The sequence below is a fragment of the Gallinula chloropus genome (genome assembly GCF_964237585.1).
Source record: "Gallinula chloropus genome assembly, chromosome: 16".
Taxonomy (NCBI): domain Eukaryota; kingdom Metazoa; phylum Chordata; class Aves; order Gruiformes; family Rallidae; genus Gallinula; species Gallinula chloropus.
Window position 1 is genome coordinate 7,478,183 of NC_140101.1, and position 15,513 is coordinate 7,493,695.

Here is a 15,513-nt window from a genome sequence, read left to right on the forward strand (position 1 = left end):
TTCCAACCTCTGTTTGATCTTTGGAAGCCTCACAAAAGCAAATCTCAAACCTAGAGAGAAGAAATGGGCATGGGCACGATTCTGCTGCCTAGGAGGGTTGCTCACCTGGGGTTTCACTCCCTTTTTGCCTCGTGGCTTTAGCTCAAACAAAACAGTCTGTGGAGCATGGACTGGCACTTACCCTTTCCAGCTAAGCATTGTAACTACAAAGCCAAAAAGTTATATTTTTCTGTTCCCTCTCCCCAGCCCAATAAATCCTGAATTCCTTTTCCAAACACTTCAGAAAGGGCAATGTGAGAAGTGCTCCCTCTTTGCCTTTAAAGCTCAAGAGACAGAGAACAACATTTAGGCATTGAAGGACCGTGTAAAATCCCCACATTCAGGGATGCTGTATAAGTTAGACTCACATTCTGCAGCTCTTGCTCCTCTATGCAACAGCCCAAGCCAAAACCTCAGATGTGAGATTGGGGAGTGCTTTGAAAACATGGAGCTGGATTCAGATCCAGATCTGAATTTCCTAGTGGTTGCCTGTCTTCCATCTGTTTGTGTTTGGATGTCTCATAGGATATAAGCAGCAGTTCTGCAGTGTCACACATGAATAAAGTGGATAATTATAAAATTAAAAGATATAACATGCTTCTAGGGGAGATGACTACAATTAGAGAGTATAAACAAAACCGAATTTGATGTACAGACTGATATATTTATTCATTAAATATAATAACATAAACAAGACTATTAACTGTCATATTTTAATGATACTGTACCCTGCAAAACATACTCAGGAAAAAGTCCCATTGACTTCAATAGCAAAGCCACGTAAATCATGGCGGCATTAAAACGATGCATCATCTTTCTTGTTCACCATTATTGGTTCTACATACCCCAGAAACGTTAAGCAAAATACCTGTGACTCACTGAACTGAGCCTGAGCTCCAATGTCTTATCTGCAAATCTAAAGACACCCCATGGGGAACGCAGGAACCGGCTCCACAGACAGCTGGAATACCAGATTCCCAAGGGGGAAGAAGGGCCCAGGCAGGGCTGCTGTCTATCCCATCTCTCTCTAGAAAACACTGGATGTATTTTTGTTTGGGAGACAGCAAAAATTGGGCAAATGCCACTTCATATCAGCAGTGTTAAGATCAGATTGTGACCTTTTTTTAGAGATTGTTAACAGTCAGCAGAGAGGAAGCCTTGAAGCAAACATTTCTATCTGGAAAGTATGCAGCGACTGGCTTGGGGTAAGTAAAAAGCCAGTCTGGAAGGGAACAAGGGTTTCAGTTCTCCCTTGTTGTACATGGCATCTGTGCCAAGAAGATGTAAAACGGACCATTTTGAGTCATAACAATTTACCCACCCTTTGCCCAGCCCCTTTGCTCACACAGGCACCAGGCAGGAGAGAAGCAGCTCGTGCAAGAGCTCTGGTGTGAACAGCACAGACAGAGGTGACCTTAAAAGGGGACTCACCCCAAATTTCCGAACTGCACTGAACTGTGAATTATTATGTCAAATGTTTCATTGTAAAATTCCTCATTAAATTCTTTGGCGTTCGCCACACGCTCGGCGTAACTTGAAGTGCTGAGAAAACGAACGCTTACTGTGCCATGACAAAGGCCAATGGTTGCCTCTTTACTGAGCTTGATACATATGGTGAAAACATATTGACTAATTACTTGCCATTTTCAAAAACTGAAAGCACTCCAAAGTCAGGCCTAAGATAATAGAACAAGATAGAGTACGAAGAATAAAGACTGGGAGAACAGAGAGGAAGAACAGCCTAAGTGTTGCTGCTAATCCCTCCTTCAATGCTTGCTTTGATATATGCACACCAAGGATAACACAGCGTCTTACTCCTCTGAACTGCTTAATGAAAATTGGTAAATTAATGCACCTGATTGATACATCTGTTCAAAGAAGAGACTGCCTGAAATAGCAAAAGTAAAATCTAGATCCAGACACTAGCATGATAGGGCCAGTATTTGGGTTTGGCTCCATTTGCTACAGCTTGGACCTTGTTCTGGTGTTTGCCAAGTGCCCAAAAAGGGAGGAGCTGGGCCTGGTGAGGAAGCACTTGGAGATACTCTACATATTAAATACTTGGAGATACTTTTTGTACTAAATACTCAGAGATTTTCTACATGTGCTCAAATGGATGTGGGAAGTGAGATGCTGAGACCTGCTGCTGGCAGTAGCTTTGGAAGTGCCCTCTCTGCTACAGACAGCCCCTTCCAGGAGCCCAGCCTGACCCACTATAGTGGAGTCCCTCGTTCATGGTGAGCCTTTTTAATGCCACCTGGTTTCCTCCAATTCATGACAAACCGGTCCACTCCTCTGATTAGGAATCTTCCCTAAGTAGTGGGATGAAGGTTTGACAAGTGAATTTCAAGGCAGCTCACAGAGCAGAAGCAACGTAAAACTGCACAACTGTAAGAAACAAAAAAAGGTGCAGGATAACTTCTGCCAGTAATGGATGTGTAACAGGAAATACATTTAAAATTCAAGCCCTTTGTATTAGAAGACAAGCTTTTTGGTTTAGAAGTGGGAAACACGAGGACTCGCTGAAGCTAGGGTTAACAGGAATACAATTACAGCTATTAGGGTTTTATGATTATGAAACCTGTGCTGATGTATCCACAATTTAGAAACAATGGGAAACACAATGAATGACTTCTAAAAAATCAAGACAATTTAAAAAATCAATAATTATTCGCTTTTATTTTTCCTTTAAATCATCCAGATAATAGAAATGAGAGACCTGAATAGGATGCCTAAAGTTAATGGCATTATTAGATTGAGAAAAAAGAAAGAGTGATCAAACATTTGACCCATTTACCAAAAAGTTCATAGCTTGTAGCTACTCACAATTCTACCAGTAATACATGTTTTTAAATTCAAGATAGACCTCAACCATGTTTGGAGGTTAGATGTAGTCATAAGCAGCAACTAAGAGTAATGTAGAAACATTTCTATTATATGAGGAAAAGTTGCTATTTCAAAAACACATAATATGATGTCTTTCATCAAAGTTTCAGAAGAAGTTTAATTTTCCAGCTCACAACCTAAAAATAAAAAGCTTAAAGTGACTGACTTTCCTTTATGGCACCTCTTGAGCCTGACTTGATAGCACCGATGGTAAAGTCCTTGTAAAACTCCTGGGAGAATTCCCAGTGTTTTGCACAGGATCAAACATTGCCTCTATTGCTCCCCATCGCTATCACTGCTGCACTGTAAACCTGGGTAGATCACTGTGGTTTTCCCCCTGCTCCATAGGTACAAAAGGCTTTAAAAGAGTCTGAAAACCTTCAAGTGCCATGAGTGCCAAAGATGCTTTTCCTGCTCCTGTTCCATCTCAGCTTCTTCCAAAAGCATTGAATTGTGCCTGGGGAAAGGGCTCTGTTCTAAACAGAGGTGATGAACAAAAATGCTGTTATTTTCATTCAAATTGTTCCTGGGGTGATGGACCCATTCCTCAGGCAGCCAATGAGCCGAGCCCTGATGTCCTGGGCTCTGTGGTGGGGCCACAACCAGCTCTCCTAAGGTCTTATGCTTTCAGCCACTTTTTATTCTTTTCAGTGAGGGTTTTTCTTTATCTCCCTGGAAGTTCCCTGGCAGCATGCACCGTTAGTGGATCCCTGAGCATGCAGTGCTGCTCGGGAAGGGATAACAGAGTTGGGCATCGCATGGGAAGTTCCTTCAGACACTCGGTTCCCTCCTAGAGCCACGCTCTTCAGTTTGTGTTTAATCTCCAGGCACAACCTCTACCAGCTCATATGTAAAACCCCAGCTCAAGGACCGCTTGCCATGTCTGAGCACAGCACCAACAATGGGCTGGGAATGCCTGCGATCGTTTCCTTCCCTGCCTTTCGTATCGCTGAACTGAAACCATCACTCGTGTCAAAAGCAAGGGCTGCAGATGAAAGGCCAGTGCATTAAGACAGCACATAATTGTCAGTCTCTGAGTTCCTGACATTAATCGTTTTACTTAAAGAAGGCAGTGGGATGGGGTTTTTGTGTGTCCACCCCCTCCCCTCGGCTGACAACACACAGGAGATAGTCTGGATAAAAATTAAAAAAAAATAATGACTCAAAATTTTTGCTAATTAAAAGTAATGTGTTTTCCCATTTTTTGGCAATTTGATAACACAAAACACTTACTTGGGGGCCACAGGGGGAAACAAACTGAGACGGATAAAAAATGTTTTGTGTTCATCCAAGCAAGACTATGTTAATGCACATTATCCCATTAATGCACATCAACATCGGGAATAAGCGCGCCAATGCAAGCAAGAAGCATACACTTATCATCATTTGATAACATGTTTAATGACAGATTGACGGTTGATTTGCAAATGTGAACTGGCATCAATGTTGCTAACTTCAGCTTCTGCCGCCTCCTCTGCTATGCCAGCATATTTATGTGCATAATTTGATTTCGCAGCCACACTGTTAGTACATTTTTAATATTAACTATGCAAGAACAGACAGCCGAACTTAAGTTGCACTGATGGTTTGAGTTCATTAGATTGAAAAAGATGGGCAATGATGACAAAGATGGAGATGGCAGCGCAACATCAAAGAGGCAACACTTAACAAACACACTCCATTTTGAACAAACCGAACTAACACATTTCATGTTGTCGGCTGCAGCAGAGCCCTTATGTACAACAGTAAGGAAAAAAATACTCTTCTGCCCTGGGCATACTGACAGCAACTCTGCAAGAAGCTTAGCAGGCTCCTGGACACACCGTTGTGAGATATTTCACTCATCTATCGCAGGTAAAGGCGCTGATGCTGGTCTGATGTCCGAGTGACAACAACATAATTCAGTGGCCTTGCAGTGGAGTTTCTCCTGATTTACACCGCTCCAAAGGAGAGTGCCTGCCTGCTCCCACTCTCCTTCCCTGGTTCGTTTTTCACAGCTGTGATGCTTTATGACGAGTAATAAAAAGATTTTGCTGAGAGCTCAGCTCTCGCATTCATGATGCACCAAGCAGAGCCGCCGGTGCAGGAGCCCCCAGGCCTTGTGCTGCTGGCTCTGGGATGTCCTTCCCATGTCCCCATGGCCAGCACTGCGCTCCTGGCGACTTTGCTCCTTTGGTGATCCTGGGCAATGCAGTTCTGCTCTGAAGGGAACGTGTGCCGATGAGCTGGGAGGAGAATATTTCATCCCCTGCTCACATTAACGTCCGGGCACAGACTGCACTGAGTATTAATTTGCTTGTTGTGCTGCAAAATATAATGAATTTGAGGCAGTAGCTTGACGGTGCAAGTTGTAGTTTTAAATTTTATGGCCCAAACTGACCATCTGCAGGGATCTGACCGTATCACCGAAGCCATTCTGTGCAGGCTATAACAGCGGTGCCTCTGAATCAAGGTGAAACTGTGATTTAGACACACAATTAGAAAGACCAGGTCCCCAACAATTCTCAGCTCCCTGAATTACTGCCTAATAAATATATAGCACATAGGCCTCCGATCTGCAAGGCTTTTAAGAATGCTCTTAAGTTTGCCCCTAATCAGCAAAGCAGCTATTGCAATTACTGTGGCTCTGAGAGTAGTCCCAGAGCAGGACCCGTTGTGCTTGGCACCGCACAAAGAACACAGAACCCCACTGCTTGAGGACCGCTGCTGCTGACCCGCTGCTCGGGATGGGCTGCTGGAGCCAGGACAGGCTCCCCCAGGAGCCCCCAAGGGACGTACGGTACCAAATGCCAAACTCAAGCCTAGTCACACAGCACCCGCTTGCTAGACCAGGATGCTGAGCACAGGAGCAGAAAAGGACCTCACGTAGATGTTCTGCGCTGAGCAAACGCCTCCTGCCAGGACGCTGACCTGGCCAAGCTGTGCAAACCACTGTTTTACTGTCTGTTAGGGAAGAAACTAAAGCTTTAATAAAATTTCTGTGGGGATCAGTGTCCTTTGTCAGAAGAGACCTGCAGTGCAGTGAGATCAAATCCAAAGTCCCTGGCTGTATTTGGTTCAGGTAGTTTGTTGAGCAGGTGAAGGTGGATGACACCCCCCAAATGAGGAATAACTGAACATACGGAAGCAACAAACATCCTGGGAGACCCCTGGAGCTTAGGCTGAAACGTCAATAATAGGCTTTTTTTTTGTATAATTTAAGCTATTGATGCCTTAGGGTCCAAACCCAATAGCAGACATAAGGCCACGTTGTGCAAGGTGCTGCACTGGGTTGGAGATGCTCTCTCTCTTAGAAAGGGACCAAATAATTTCCAGTGATGCAGGGCAACAGGCAGATCTTTGTTATCCCAATGGGAACACATGACATCTTGGGGTGGGAGGGAAAGGGAGAAGAAGGGCCAACAGACAGAAGCAAGAAGGAGGCCATGCTCTGCAAGAAGTTTAGGCAGATTTTGTTGTCTCTGAAGACAACGTCCGTGGGCCATGCAGGAAGGCACAGGAGCAGCAGGTCTTCAGCTGAGCAGCAGCCCCCACCCCCCCCCAAGCCCCCACTAACCGCTCTGCCAACAGCCTGAGCTGTGCTCCCCTGCCCTGGGCTTTGGCTGCAGTTAGCACTGACATGTCCCTGAGAGGGAACTGTGGCCACTGCTAACAGGTAGCTGCTGCTGGGGATGGAGATGAGCAGAGCAAAAGCTAGGAGTGCTGTCTCCAGGCTGCAGAAAGGCTCTCCCCATCATGACCACACTGCTAGGTGGCATTACAGCCGTGTGAAACCACTTCCAACTCTGCCTTTGCCCTCTGGATCCTCCAAGCTCCCACTGTGATCATGCCCTTACAGCCCTGGCTCCAGAGAGCTCCAGAGGACAGGAGCCCAGAGCATCGCCCGGCTGCTGGAACCATTAGTTTTCTCGAGTCTCAATTACCTCTGCTCTAGCGTTTGTGTCCCCTTTCCTGTCTCGTTTTAAGTAAGTTACAATTCCCCCACTCTTGTTACTGAGTAGATGCAGATGCCACTTTGTTCTGTGTGATTTAAAGCCAGTAGCTAATGTTCGGTTATAATTCCCCATTTTAGACATGAAAAATAGCCTGTAATGCTCAACACAAGGGCCTCTCAACAATGATATATAATTTAAAAATTAACATGAGGACAGAGGAGACACAGGATTTTGAACTAGGGACTCTCTCATGCAAAGGTTAAATCTCTACAAGGTGAGCTAAAGGAATTAGTTGAGTTATTAAGTAAATGCCTCGGCTGTATTTTCCCAGTACATTAGCTGTTGCAGCCTTTTCCAGTTCAGCTGTGCTCAGCCCCGGCATGTTCAAAGTGCAAATGCTCATGGCACTGTATTCACACATTCGCCTTTTTTTCAATGTCAAACAAACTGGAGCTTTTCAGAGTCAGAGGTCAGAGTGGAGGGCCCTCAAGAAAACCTCTTGGCAAATTATGTGATTGTTCTTACATCTTTATTGTATATAAAGTCAGGCTTCATGCATGGCTCACCCTTCCCAAGCATCTCAAAACTCTGAGTCATGACTCATTCCTGCAACACCTAACTTACATAAGTGGTCTTGTTAATTCACTGGAATACCTTGCATAACTAATTGCTTCCAGGACCAAACTCTGAAGGTTCTGAAATCTCTGAACTGGAACAAGCTCCTTCAGCAACAGAGGAGTCCAAACCCAGCCTCACACAACGATCCGAAAGCGGAACAAGGGACAGAGCCCCATCTCCAGGCTTGCGCTGCTGAGGGCACACTGCAAACCCTCTCCCAGCAAAGCCATTCAGAGACAGCACGGGGAGCAAGGAGGAGGAGGAAGGTTTGGCTAGGAGAGCAGTCAGAGGTGGCATTCCCCTCCTGTCTTCCCCGCTCACAAGGAAAAGCTGTGGCTCAGATCCTGGGTGTCTCCCGCTGCACTCTGGTTAACCCTGTCTCACTCCGCACCGAGTATTACATTTATGGATTACAAATTTATTGACATTTGACATTTGCATCAGCTTTCACCTGATCAACAGGAGCACTGGCTGCCAAAGGGAATTATTATGGAAGATTTCAACAGCCACGGGAATGCCAAAAAGGTCATTAAATCACATCGGAAAAACAATGTGTTCGGAGCGTTCATACATTTAGCCTTGCCAGTAAATCTTCTGGTTGATGCTTGGACCACCTACCGATGATACTCAAAGAGAAGGAGAAACAGGGAGAATCGAAGAGATGAATTAAATTAAAACCAAATGACATGAAGCCTGGCACAGTGGGATCTTTAATTTTCTCCTCTATGAATCCAGAATAAGCAAAAAACCAAAACAAAGTGCAGTGGCTTGACTTTATCTAAGTTAATTCCCTCCATATAGGCAGGGCTTAACTAAATAATCCCGGGTAATGTGTGCGCCCCACATTATTGCATGCAATTTGTATGTGGGAGGTGTGGGATTCAGAAAACATATGGCACATGGAAAACAAATGACAGGGTGTGCTTTTACACTCCTTTTGGCTATACTTATCACTCTTGTTGATATTTTTTTCCAGGCATGAAATAGGAGTGTAGGAACTTTTGCCCTAATCTCTTTGGAAGAAGACTGAGGGTTATTTTTTTGTGCATTTGTAGTTTATAGAAGAGGCCACCACAGAACTCCTGAGAGCACAGACAGTGTTTTAAAAAAACAAACAGAAATACCTCCCCATTCTCTTTTCCCTGGATCACACACTTGGGTCCTGCACTATAAAAAACCAAGGCCAACCAGTTAGGGCTCCTTAGGATGACAGAGGGAATGGGATTACTGGACTGGAAGCCCACCACAGCCTACCTGCCTGTCTATGCCCAGTCCAGGGTGGGCTCTGCTGAAGACCAATCCAGACACGGCTGTTTATCCCCATGCTGAGTGAGCATGGAGGAAGCATTGAGCTTCATCCTCTGGCAGTGCAAAAGCTGTAACTTCACCTGGATGCAGGCATGGAGTGCTGTCATACTCCGCAGGACTCTTCTTTGATGTCCCTTGGGATGTAGTTCAATAGGTCTTTCTAGTGGCCATGAGGACTTAGTCCCAGCAGGGATTAGGGTCATGGCTTGCCTTTCCTGTTGTGTAGCTGCCACTGTGCTCAGGCACTGACACACATGTGGAGATGGCACATAGATGGCGTGAGGGGCGGCGGAGGGCAGAGTTGGAACCTTGGCTTGAAATAAGAGAGAAGCAGAGAGGTGGAGCTGCGTCACAGAGACACCCACACCAGCCACACGTACCAAGACAGGTACTTTCAGGTTATCTGTGTGGCTCATGATATAAACTTGGGGGCTTTCAGAAATGGGGTGTGTTTGTGAGCTTTCATGAAACAACTATGAAAACAGCAGATTGGGATTTCAGCAATTCTCCAACAGGAAAGGGAAAAAAGCTTTTGCCTGCACACAGCGTGCTTCAGAGGTTTAGAAAAGCTGAAAGCAAACCCAGAAGGGACCAAAGTACTGTCACTCACATGCAGCTTTGCCTCCTCTGAATTACTGGCCCACGTGAGTACAAGGTCTGCAGTAAAGGCTGCAAGTCCTGCTCTGCACACCACTGAGAGACAAACCAAATTCCTGGCTTGTTGGCTGTGGATGGAGTTTCTGTGGTGTCAAGGGAAACTCCCAGGGAAAGTGGAGCCCAGAACAGAGTAAAGCGTGATGGCCTTAGGTCAGGGGCTTGGTATCACTTCTGAGATCTGTGTGATGAAGGCTCAGCACCGGTCTGACTGCCATGGGCTGGTTTAGGCATCCTGTGCTCCCTGCCTTGGTTGGGGCTCCTCCTGAGCACACCCCAGAAGGCATCACGCTTGTGCCCAAGTTTCTGCAGCTATCAGGAAGGCTTCCTGCAAGTCCTCTTGCATCTGGGAGTAGGGTAAATAATCTCCAGCTGAAGAAGTCCCCGAACTGTAAACTTGGAGGATGGGGGAGTGCTCTGGGAATGGCACCACACATCGGTCCTGTTCCTGCCCCCACGGCCTGACACAGGAGGGACACACGGACCTCTGACCTCCACGGCTATTCTGGTGCTCTTACCTCACCACTGCTCAGCTTTATGAGAAGAGCAGAAAAACGTCATAAAGAAAGCGCTGGCAGTGTTGAGCTGTCGGCACGTCTCCTGTTATGAGGATCGTGCACTTGGGGGGCTGGGGAGTGGAATGTACACACAAAACAGGGCCACCACTCCCTTGCAGCTGGAGGCTATGGGCTCCTCGGCACCAGGGATGCTCAGCCTGGCAGGGTTGCAGGGCAAAAACACCCCAGTGGGGACCAGGAAGCTCCCTCATGCACAGGGGCTTTTGGAGCTTGAGGGACTACATGGTACAGGCAGTGTGATGTGACCTTGCCCTTGACCTTCACCAGACGGTGCAGAGGACTACTGGGAGAGGCAGGAGAGGGAAATGAAAGAGCATGGGACAGTCACAGCCTTCCGGATCTCTCTGTTCTGCCTGAGCCTGAATGCTGAATGTTTTTGGTTCTTCAGTGCAGCCCAAACCCACCATTTCCATCATGGGCTGATGGTTAATCACAGATGAGCCTGGCAGTAGAAAGGGAAAGCAGAGGATGCTGAGGACCCCCTGGCAAAGAGCACCCCCAGACCCTCGCCTTGCTCTTCCTGGCCCTGTGCGCACCGCGGTTCCATGCCAGCTCACTTGGTGATGAATCGCAAAGAGCTGGCTGGTCCGGGGACCCAAGCATCTGCTCAGCCTTCCATCCTCTGCAGCGCAGGCTTCCCAAGGACGGACCCCCACTCCTTCATCCATACCCCCTCTGTTGCAGCCAAGCACCAAGCAAATGGTCTTGGCTGGGCTGGGAAAGGGCAGGCAAGGGGAGGCAGTGGCTGCCATTGACCAGACTGTTCTGTCGCTTGATCTGACACAGCTGCCGGAGGAGGTGGGGTGGAGGGACACAACCACATCAAAGCCACTCTAGCCACCTCTCCTTTCCCTTCAGAAATGTCACCGCGGCACCCTCCACTTTCTATAACAATGTTTATCATTGTTCTTCGATTGTCTGGGACAATAAATGGTTAGAAATGAGCATATATCACCAGGAAATCTCTGCCTGCCCCTTCCCCCAAGCAGTGTCATAAAAACGTACAAATTCACATTAATAATGAAGTGCATTTCCCCGCGAAGCCACTGTGTATCTCAGGGAGAGCAGGCAAGGTGGCAGTTGCTGCAGAGTTTCCTATTAAAGAGCAGAGCAAATACTCATAAATCTGATGAGGGGCCAAAGCACATGTTAGGGCTGTCTCCCTCTTAATGGAACCTTTTCTGAAATGAAAAAAATATATATCTCGATACATTCAGGGTATTCATTAGACATGACAACCTCCTCCACTCCCCCATCCTTCCCTCCCCCACTCTTGCATGTGCTGACCCCTGGCAGGAGAGCTGAGTGCTGCAGGGAGGGATTTTGGAGGGGATGAGGAATTGTTTTGTTTTAATAAAAGGATTGTGTAAATTTACTATGATGAACAAGTCCCCTCCCAGCCCCACGGTTCCCCTCTTCCCTCCACTCCAGCAAGCTGCTGCTGCTCCTGGTCTCCAACCTCTGATGCAAGACCCCTGGTGCAAGCTCTTCTCCCTTATCCCAGCCTCTGCCATGCCCCGCAGCTGTCTGTCTGCCCATTCCTGGGAGAGCCGACAGAGCCAACAGAGCCAGTGCTGTGTCCCACAGCAGGATGCCTCTTGCAGACTTGAGCCTAGGAGACCTTCCATGGCACCTCACACCTTCAAGGGCTTGGCCAACTCCTGCTCTGGGGACACGGGATCCTGCAGCCGCAGGGAGGTGGCAGGGTGGGGACTTGGCTTCACAGGGACTCAGATCTCGCTACCAGTGTCCTAACGGTATCTCAGGCAGGAAACCCAGGGTCTGCTGCCTCTTCCCTGAAGGTGTGATGCTCTATGATGCACTTCCCTGTTCCGCCCCGCTCCTCTTCTCACAGCAGGATCCTGAGTTGGGGTTGAGCTGACGATTCTGCCATGCAGGAAAAATCAATGTAAACGGGTGATCCTTCCCCCTGGACAGACAAAGAGACCCAGTTCTGAACCAAGGAGATGGGGAGAGATGGCAGAATGAGGCCCGAAGACTACAGCTTAATAATCATGAATTATCTGTTCATTATCCCAATAAATAGTGAAAAATCTCTTCCTCCGCTCCTCCTCCCATAAAGCCATATTTATAATCTTCCTTATTTTCCATCTGTGCTCCATCATCTTTGCACTGAGTGATCATCCTGCTAAATTACATTAATTTTATTGAAAGGTGCTTTCGAGGGCTGGATACTGCTCCTGTCTTTTCCTTTTGTTATTGATCTTTGCAATTTGATTGCTGAGGTGTAAAATGTATAAATAAGACTCCGATACGCTCCCTTTGAAATCTCACTGGGTAGGAATGTTCTGCTCTAGATTATAAAGGCTGTAGCATTTTATAATATCAGATGCAGTAAGGAGAAGGCAAGATTTTGATATCCTTATGAATACTGAATGCTTGAGGAAGTAGGTGCTGTTCAAGGTCATTTAAAATCCAGTTGAAATACTTAAAAGTTGACATTTCTTTGTGAGCAGAAGAGTTCCTGCCTTTTGGGGACAGCAACCGGCACGTACAGTAGGCTTATCCTGGGAACAACTGGGTCAACCTAGTGGGTTGGATGTGCTGGCACCATGTTAAATAACAATGGTCTTAACAGTAACCTGTAGTACCCATAAAAAGCAAGTATATCTGCATTGATATATCTGCAGTGACATCTGGCCTGACCCTGCTCCCAGGGGAGCCAAGAACACACCTTTATTGGGACTTTTGCTGGGTTAAAAAAGTGCTGTCCAGGAAAATTCTGAAGATTTAAAAATGCTAAATTAAAAAAACCCAAACAAGCAAACAAACCCAAAACGTGATCTACCACTTTGGGAAAAGTAATCATAGGATTAGGGGAGCTGAGGACTGACCAGAACAAGCTTATTCTAAGCGAGGAGTGATGGGTTGGAGGCAGAGCGTTTCTGAGGACGGGGTCTGTGTCTCTCCTCCAGCGCAGTGGCAAGGCCAACCTACTCGTCTGAGTACTGCCCTGTCTCCTTCATTGTGCTTAGCAATTTTACACAGCTTATCCCAACAAAAGTTGACTTTAAAATGGAACTTCTTTTGCCATTGACAATCATCATTTTCCAACAGGATGTTGCCAGGGAAGTCCCATTCGATCTGGGTTGCCAAGGCTTTCGGTGCAATGAACCCTCTCCTTCTGGGCTGATGACGTGGTGAGAAGAGCCCAAAGTTCTGCTGGTACATTCTACTTACAAAATCGTGGTGGACACAACTGCAGGCAGCTATGTGCCAGCATGCCCGACGCTCCACAAAGAGTTTCTCGGTTCTTAGCGTTTGTTGCTAAGAAGAATGAGAGATGAAAGGCAAGCTAAAGGCTCTAAAATATCATTCTGGACTCCTAATTCACACCACTGTCCTTGCCCATGTAACAGGAATATTGGCTAACAGTGGAATATGGTGCTCAGAGCAGCTTATAGTCTTTCAGAGGGATGAGAAAATAAAATCCACAGAAGAAAAAAAACTCTTCTATTTTGGTATACTTAACACATACAGTTATCTACGTGTCCTATATATCATTTAACAAATTGCTTTGCAATTCTTACAGGGCGTGGTATAATGACTGATTTAAAATCACTGCATTGCTTAAACTGCATTGTTCTTCATCAAGTTGAGTCATTTTTATGTGAAGTGTCAAGCTCTCTAACAAATAACTGCTGCCAGACAAATCAAGTTCCTCATCTTAAAGCTACGGCTAAATAGTTTATAGCTTTAATCTGCTCACTGAGGTGTGCAGTCTATGACAGTAATTATAAATGCAAGGAGAAATTATAGCTGAATGCTTTAACTGCATTAGGAGCCATTTGATGAACAATCATGATTGCCTGCTCATTTTCAACAATAGAGGGCAAGTTAGTGTCAGTGCATTAGAGGATTTTCAGTTCTGCTCTGCTCTTCCTTCCATTTACCACAGAATGTCAGTTGTCTCCTACAAAGTAGAAAAAAAGCACTGTAGAAGCTTTAAACTTGATGGTTAAAAAAAGACAAAGGAGGAAACAGAGAGAAAAACTGTTTATCATTATGACTCATTTTTTTTTTTGTTTTGCAGCAGCCTTACTTTCAAATTAGTTCATCTCAGGTAGCTGCTTGTCTATTCATCATGGTCTTCTGCAAAAGAAATCTCCCCAATCAAGCTGGTAAATTTGGCTCTGTGGAGACTTATTTCTATAAAAAAGTTGTGGATAAGCCCATAGAGAGCTGCGCCTACCAGCCAGCTTATAGCCAATCTCACCTGGCTTCAAAGTGAGAAATACAATCCTGCCTCGTCCTTTTTTCCCAGGATAACATAAAAATACTAATTTAGTTGAAAAAATGAACAAATGCTCTGCAAAGGTATATGTCAAGATACAAATTACTTCTAATTAAAGCTATGTTCCCTAATGTTCATGGGTTTTCTTTGAAGAATAGCAATAAAAACAACTCTGAAGCGGGTTAAATGAGAGAGAATAGAGATGTCTGATTGTTGCATATTACACATAATTTTACATTATATTACTAAACCCATATCAGTTAGAAGAGCTCAAGGAAACACCGAAGATGAATATAAAACAGATATATACGCCTTTACATTTAAGAAGAATTTATAGCACATTTCTTATAAGCAGCCTCACAGAGGTCTTAAACAGGAAACCCACACACATAAGACATTTTTCTACAGTACTAACCCAGATTACTCACTTATATTTTTAATGATAGCTAACATTTTAAAACACAACCTTTAACAGTAAATTTCATTGAAATATAGAAAGCATTTTATGTATTTTCATACTTTGAGTGCTATTTCCACTAGTTTATTTCCATTTATTTTCACGTATCTTCTCTAATTTTATTTCTGTTTCCCTTCATTATTGCCTAGAAGAAGTACACACAAATGCACATGCACATTTAACGAACCTCAGGATGCTTTAGATTTCTTGTTTCTAAATACCGTGCTCTCCTCTATGTTACTATTCAAATGTCTACTGAATTTTTAAAATAACACGGTAAGAATAAGTAAACTCTGAAAATCCCTGTTATTTGATTTAGTCTCCTTGCAGATCTCAGGAAGAAACCATATGAATAAACTCTGGCCTCTACACTTGTAACATAGTCAGAACTTCGTGAGGCTTATGGCTCCAAAACTGTAATAAAATCTTTACAATGCTATCCAAAATACCCCATCATTTCATACAATTTGTGCTATCATGCATACCAACTGAAATTATAGTTCCAGATAACAGTGCTATCACTCTGTCACTGCAATTTAAATATATTTTTTCAAAGGTAAGATACAACCTGCATCTTGATATAAATTAGAAATGGGTGAGCATTAAGAGGACAGCAATTTCTTGGTACCCAAAGGCAGGAAGGACAGTTCCTTATTTATATAGTTACATCTCAACTGAATAACACCCGGGATGTGTCGGTGCTGGTTATCACAATGCAGAAACCACCATTTTTTTCCTTGGAGATTTTTTCCTCCTTCTTTGTATTTGTTCCCCAAATCCTCA